This window comes from Papaver somniferum, chromosome 8, assembly GCF_003573695.1.
Source record: "Papaver somniferum cultivar HN1 chromosome 8, ASM357369v1, whole genome shotgun sequence".
NCBI lineage: Eukaryota > Viridiplantae > Streptophyta > Magnoliopsida > Ranunculales > Papaveraceae > Papaver > Papaver somniferum.
In genome coordinates, this window is record NC_039365.1 from 1,658,423 (window position 1) to 1,666,141 (window position 7,719).

A 7,719-nucleotide genomic window follows, 5' to 3' on the forward strand; every position below is an offset into this window, starting at 1 on the left:
GAGCTGGTATATGCATTGTGATTGTCAGGGTTGCACATGGATCCCCTCTATAGTTATACTTTTTTCTAATAGTGTAGCCTTTTTGGGTTAGGGGTTCTTATCGTAGTAGAGGAATGAAAAACTAGAAATCTGACTATTTCGATTATAGTTCTGTGGGAGACAGTATCTGCTTGTCAATTTGCTTTTTATTAGGCTCACAGACCCTCATGGAGAAAATCCCATGTATGTATAATTGTGTAATCTAGGGTCTGTGGATTGGTTAAAATGTGTGAAACTGATCTTTGTTGATTATTTTTTCGTTTTTGTTTTAGGGATCAATCATTTTGCCCAGACTCCAGATAGGGAGTGGTTTGAAACTGATGGTGCTGCGTGTGAGTTTGGGAAATTTCTTATTTTTCACCATCCTTGCCATTATAATGATTGGTGTTACGGACCAAAAGGACACTAGGGACCGGTTGCACCATAGTGGATGGATGATGAAGGTTGTTACTTGGTGCCTGATGGTGATGTTTATTTTTTTCCTTCCAAATGTGATCGTCACCTTTTATGGTAAGTGACTTTCATATGTGGCTTCTACTTTATCGCGTAAACATATTTTCTTTGTAGAATATGTGACCGACCTTCCTGTTGACCCGTTGTTTGCATAAGATATTTTATAACTTTATAACTCAATGGATGTTCTGTGTATATGAATGTCATATCGAGGCGTACTGGCATCATCTAGATGCAATATATTTTCTTTCTTTATGCTGGAAATATTGGTTTTCATAGATTAATCATACACAACTTGGCAGTTTGTCTTCCTCCCAGCATCATTATACAAATTATTGGACATCGTTTGTTTTGTCTTGTTGCAAAAATAAAGTTTTTTTATGTCAGAGTGAAGGTTGAAACGTTGTTCTGACATGGGCTTTTAACCCCTTAAGACACGGCTGCCATGAAATTATTTGCGTAGTGAGCCATGATATTGGTAGTTGGAGTAAGCTTTGTGTCAGTTTCCAGCTGTCTTATTGTTTTCTTCTCTTATTAGTTCCTTTTGTGCTGTTATACAATGGTATTCTGCAGCATTTTTCATTCATTGCACTTTTAAAGAATGCTTATTTATTAAGCTTTGGTAATTTCTTGTCTTACGTATTTTCTATTACAAGGTTTGGCTTACAGTTTTTGTTGCTTTGCAATCTGTAAATGCAGAGACAATATCCAAATTTGGATCAGGATTGTTTCTTCTTGTTCAAGTTGTTCTCTTAATGGATTTTGTTCATAGATGGAACGACAACTGGGTTAAAAAGGATGAACAGTTCTGGTCAGTTTAACAAAACTTGAATCTATATAATACTTCAATTCAATTTATCCACCTTTATCCTCACATGCTGTTGTTCTAATATACTTTTCTTTTAAGACAATTACTTTTGATTATTCATCCTTAATCTAAACTTACATCACTGATACAGGTGCATGGCTCTATTTGTCGTTTCACTTGTTTGCTACGTGGCAACATTCTCCTTCTCGGGACTGCTCTTCCATTTCTTTACTCCATCTGGGCATGATTGTGGGCTCAATACCTTCTTTAGTGTTCTCACACTGATCTGTGTGTTCGTGTTTGCAATTGTTGCTTTACACCCAGCGGTAAGTTGTCAGTTTTGCATTTTAATTACATTTTCCTGAACTCATTTGCCGTGATATCTTATATATGTAGAATTGTTACCATATACGATATAGGATAATCTTATGTATGAATTAATTAACAATAGTCAGTACTAAAAATGAAACTCTTGAGAGCAGTATCACGTTTGAAATGTAAATTATGGTTACGTAAGATAAACCACCACATTTAGTAGATTGTACTGTTTCAAATTCTGCCCCTGACATAGTTATCATTTCGTTGGTGATGCACCATATACAGGTCAATGGAAGTCTGTTACCTGCTTCTGTCATATCTATGTACAGCACATACCTATGCTACTCCGGGCTTGCTAGTGAACCAAGGAACTATGAATGTAACGGCCTTCACGATCATTCCAAAGTTGTCTCTACTGGTTCACTTACTTTGGGACTCGTTACAACTGTTATCTTTGTTTGGACATCTCTTTCCTTTACATTTTTGCTTTACAAATTTCACATTTATTTTTGCAATCCTTGTTGATAAATTCTTGAGTCTAATTCTACAAGGATTTTGATTGGGAATGAAATTGGTACAAAGGGTTCTAATGAATTGAAAATTAGTGAGTCGAATTTTCTACATCTGGTAATGAATTTACTGAGTTTTTATATTTTAGAAGGCATAATCGGAAATACCAAATTAAAAATGCCTCCTTAGACAAAACTCAGCCCCATATAATCGTGAGTCACTCTCTCACCCCACTCCACTCCACCTAGACAAACTCGACCTCCTCGTAACAAGAACTATAATTTGGGGCATACCAAAATCTTCCAAGGCATACTGAATGAAGACAAAAAAAGGTTGTGAAATAGCAAAATCAGATAACCCCTTAATCCAAATTTTTTTTAATGGCAAATCCGCCCTTTACGTATTAGTGTTGATAGTCTTAATTAGTGATTAAATATTTTGTTTAGTGATTAAAATAATTTTCAGAATTATAAGAGTTGTTTAGATGAAAAATTTGAGGAAAAAAAAAATCAAAGTTTTGGTTTGGTTAAGAAGGAGAGAAAGAGAAGGAGAAAGTGAGAAAATTCTAATTCTTGATTCAATGGAGGATGAGGAGGGCCATCATTCATCTAAAAAACCTAGGAAAATACATATCAACTACAACAATGATCCAGAAATGGCTGATTTCTTAGATTATGAGAATGATTTTACACCCACTCAAACTCAAGCTCAAACTCAAACACAAACTCAAGATGATGATTTTTATGAGCCAAATCCTGATGATGAAGACATTGATGAGGAACCCAATGCTTCTAATACACAGGTACACTTATATCCTATACTTAATCTCACTTCTATAGCTCTCAATTATCAAAAGTTAGGTTTTTTGAATCATGGTTCGGCGAAACAGGTTGAGGTTCGGCTCACATCTATGAGCCGAATCTACCAATTGATGAATGGTTCGGCTTACTGAATCTGTTTACTGCATGCGCCGAACCTATAATTTCCAATTCCAACCCTTTTGCTAGACACTAGTTCGGCTTATATGAAAGTTTCATAGTAAGCCGAACAACATCCTGAATAGCCCGGAATAGAATCATTACTAATTCGGCTTACATATCCAAAATCGTATGTGCCGAACATAATTTTTTAATTTCTGGGTTGAAATATTGTTACTGGTTCGGCACATATGGAGAATATCGTATCAGCCGAAACCTCTTATGTTCAAGGTTCGGCACATAATATGACTATCGTCTGAGCCGAACATGAATTTGTTAATTTTTGGGTTAAAATATTGTTCGTGGTTCGGCACATATTGAGGATATCGTATAAGCCGAAACCTGTAAATGTTTATAGTTCGGCACATAATGTGATTATCAAATGTGCCGAACCTTGTTATTATATTCCCTTTCTAGTGTTTAACCTTGTGATATTCTTTGTAGATCGTGCTTGGACCCATGGAAAATCAACCTGATCCAGTAGACATAATTCACGAGGATACCAAGGATCACTAAAACATGAAATTGAGGAACATCAACCTGATCGTGCTTGAGGAACACCAATACTGGGTTACACCAATAATGATTTTTAAGGCTCGGCTTATAACTCAAATTATAGAAAAAGCCGAACCTGAAGGACAAATGATTCGGCGCGTAACTAACATTATAGGATAAGCCGAACTCTATAAATTCGGCGCATAACTGTTAAGCTATTCATTAAAACATGAAATTGAAGGTGTCCATAACCCAATCCCAGCACCATTAAAAACAAAGTTCAGCATCTAAAAGCAAAGGTGTTTGCAACACCATAAAAGTGTACTTAAAACTTAAGAAAAAGTGTACCATAAAAGTGTAACATAAAAGTGTACATAAAAGGGCATTTAACCACGACCCCTCTTCTTAGTTGCACGACCACCTCTTCTTCCACCTTGGTCTTCATCTTCCGACGCATCATTACCGGGTTGGACGGTAGCACCACCTTGGCTTGTACCTTCACCAACTTGTCGAGACCTCTTAGTGGTAGGCCTTTGTTCGGGTTCCTCGGGTCCTTGTCCTTTGTTGATGATTGCATCCCACTTGTTGATGAGGTACTTTTGTTCTTCCACGGTCATTGGTGTTTTGCAACCAAGTCTGGCCTTCATTTTTTTCAACATCTCCCTACCCGCGACAACCTATTTTTTCATTTGTCAACAACTTATAACCATGAGGTTGAATACATTTTTACCATAACTAATATATGAAAATAGTATAAAATGAAGTCATTCTTACCATAATCTTGAAAGCCTTGACTACATCTTCGGAAGTAGACTTGTTGGTGATCTTGATTGGCTTCGCCTTCCCCTTATCAGCTATCTTTTGCCTTTTCTTATTGATAATGAAGGGATGAGAAATTTGGTTATACCAATCCATATAGCCCGGATCCTCTTCACATGGATCATCAAGTAAAGGTGTTAACTTGGACGCATCTAATGTGTGATTGTCTAAATTATTCCAAAACTCAACGGTGGGATCAGGATCATACTTTGGTTCCCAAGATGAAGTGGTGCTTTTAGTTCCCTTACCACTCTTTGGTAACAACCTGAATTTCTCGTCAAACAAAGGAACCTTTTGGACGCATCCTAATTGACGGAGTACTCGCCTAGGATCGTATATAACATAACCACCGGGATACCACAATGGCCCATGATACATACCTACCGGCATATCCTCATCTTCAACAACTTCATCTTCTTCATCTTCCTTCTCATATGGTTGAAAAGTGACATCATCAACACCAAGACGGTCTAACGTCTCTCTCAACTTGCCACCAACTTCTTTTTGTTCCTTTTTTTGGAGTCCTCGTACGCGTACCGTGCTGCAGTTGGCTCTGTGTCAACATAATCGAAATCTTTCTCAAATACTTTGGCCAAGTTCAAAATTGGGAAATGGTCATATATCCACACCTCATGTCATAAAAACCAGCATCCACACTTACACCCCTTGCTTTAAGGCCTGTAATCTTACTAGCCTCATCAGGAGTGATTGCCATCTCTCCAAAAGGTAATTGAAATGTGTAAGTTTCTGGACAAAAACGCTCGGTAAATGCAGAGGCCGACGATGAGTGCCAAATATTGTATATATTTATCCCTTTTTGTTGGCATTTTAACTCATCTTTTATGCGTTAATTCTACATTTTATCCCATATTCTGTATTTTCATTGTTTTCAAGAATAAATATTTTTATTAATTAATTTTGCATTTTTAGGTAATAAATAAAGTTCGGATGAGTCGCGGAGCGAAAAGAGAAGAAAAGTAGTGAAAAGCCGGGAGAAACTACGCAAGGAAGCCGCGAAGAATGGTGCGCACAACCTCATTTTCTACACACAAAAGCGCCTCCGTTCTCAGCCGTCAGATCAGTTCCCAGACGCATCCGATGGTCGCTCCTTCATAGAGCATCAAAATCTGAAGTCTCTGCCAAGCACCACAGCGCCGAAATTCCAAGCCTTCAGATTATATGGTAGTTGAATCCAACGGTCGCTCCCTTGCTGTGCATCGAAGTTTGATATCTCCGCCTTACACTACAGTACCTAACTCCATCAAGTACCGTTCATTTTGTTGTATCATATAATCTGACGGTCGCTCCCCGCTTGCCTCCGAATCACCATCTGATCTACCTACCATCTTCGCATCTCGCAGCTCAGAGTCACAGAACATCAAGACTCGATGAAGCCGCCTCACACCCTAGAAACTGAACCTATACCACCTACCCAAACAACCCCCTTCTCCCAAACAGTCGAGCCATCACCTACACCACCCCCCTCTGCAGAACCATCTCCCTGCAACCATGTCCTGCCACCGTCTTCTTCACCTCCACTGCCACCACCACACCGCCACCAAACACCACCATACCACCAACTCTCTATTCTACCTAAACCCATCACGTACCATCTCTTTAATCATCATTTACAACCTCAATTTCTCATCTCTCTGCCTAAAACCCTAGGTGAGAAATTGGTGATATATATGATGATTAAAGCATCAATTGGAGCTGGAGAGGAACGAGAAGAAGCAGGAGAAGATTGGGTCGACGAGATGGAGCGAGTATCTCATCAACAGTAGGTAAATTAATTTTTCACCAAAACCTAATTTTACTGACTTTGGGAAAAATTGGGGAAAACAAAAATTATGTGTATTGGGTATAAATGGGTGTTGGGTGAAGTGTGTAGAGGACACTATTTACCTCTCTGGACTAGCCAGTAGAGAAATTGCTACAAATTTGTATGAACTTAAAATTTCAGTGCTTGTATGTTAACAGTTGCAAATTGCTTCTGTTGTAGTTATTTTTTATGCTGCAATTTGTGTTTAACTTATTACATATGTTGAATGTGATTGTTTTAAACATGGTTAGCATGAGCTAATCAGTTTCAGGCCAAGGCTCAGTGAAGCCTTGTGCACTGTCAAGTGTGAATGAGCTAGGATAGTTCTTCCCTGCTGTGTTTAGATTGTGTAAATGAGAGATGTCAATGTTCATAGAGCCTGTGATTGGCTGTACTGTCAAAAGACAGCCAATGCTAGGGGTAGACTAGTGAGCAAGTTGGTGTTCTTTCATTTCTAGTTGTATGCTTAGGAATGAATATAACCTAGACCATGTCACTTGATTAGGACACAAGGTGAATCATATGCCTTGGCTTACCCACCACTTCTCTTTCAGTCAATCTTAATTTCAGTCACTTTTATTTTCAAGTCCTGTGTGTTTGCATTTCAGCTGCATTTTCTTGCTTTTTATTTTCCTGCATCTTGTAGTTACTGTGCACTGAAGTCAGTGCACAATCCTGCCTCATCCTGCCCTTGGCTGCCAAGCCTTGGTTGTTTGTTGCTTTTCTTAGCCTGCTTCTCTATTGTTTTACCTTGTGTTCTTGTTTGTATGCCTGAAACCTTGCCTGCCCTTAGCTCATTACACACCTTAGCTAGGAAAACTTCTCATATGCTCCTCTCCCTGTGGACAAACCCCTACTCACTCTTTTATTACAAATATTGACCTTGTATACTTGCAAGCATATTGTGTGCATCTTAGAACTCACACCAAATTTTTGGCGCCGCTGCCGGGGAGCTGACTGCCATATCTTTTTTTTAAGTTTTCAAAGTCTGCTGTTGGTGTGCAAGTGTTGGTGACTCTGCTGTGAAGCTGCTGCAGCTGCTGCTGCTGCTGCTGGTGTAGAGCTGCTGCTGCCAAGTCTGTTGTTGCCAACTTGCTGCCAAGCTTGCTGCTGCTGCTGGTGTGGAGCTGCTTCTGCCAACCTGCTGCCAACTGAAGCTGCCTAGCTGCTGCTGCTGCTGCTGGGCTTGTGCCAACTGAAGCTGCTGCTCTGCTGGTGCTGTTGCTGCCAAGCTGTTGCTGTTGCCAAGCTTGCTGCCAATTGCTGCCAACTGCAGCTGCCAAGCTGCTGCCAGGCCTGCTGCCAACCTCTTCTGCTGGGCTTGTGCAACAACCACTGAACTGGGCTTGAACCAACTGAGCTGGGCTCAGTAACCTCAACGTCTTCTGGGCTTGCAACTTCTTCTGCTCTTGGGCTTGCAACTTCTGCTCTTGGGCTTCGCTACTTCAGCTGGGCTCTGCTTCACCTGTTGCTGCTGG

The 7,719-nt window shown here is 39.7% G+C and overlaps 1 pseudogene; it reads left to right on the forward strand.

The window, feature by feature from the left end:
- The first annotated feature begins 206 nt into the window (after window positions 1-206).
- Window positions 207-2,227, forward strand: LOC113304157 (annotated as a pseudogene).
- Window positions 2,228-7,719: the final 5,492 nt, after the last annotated feature.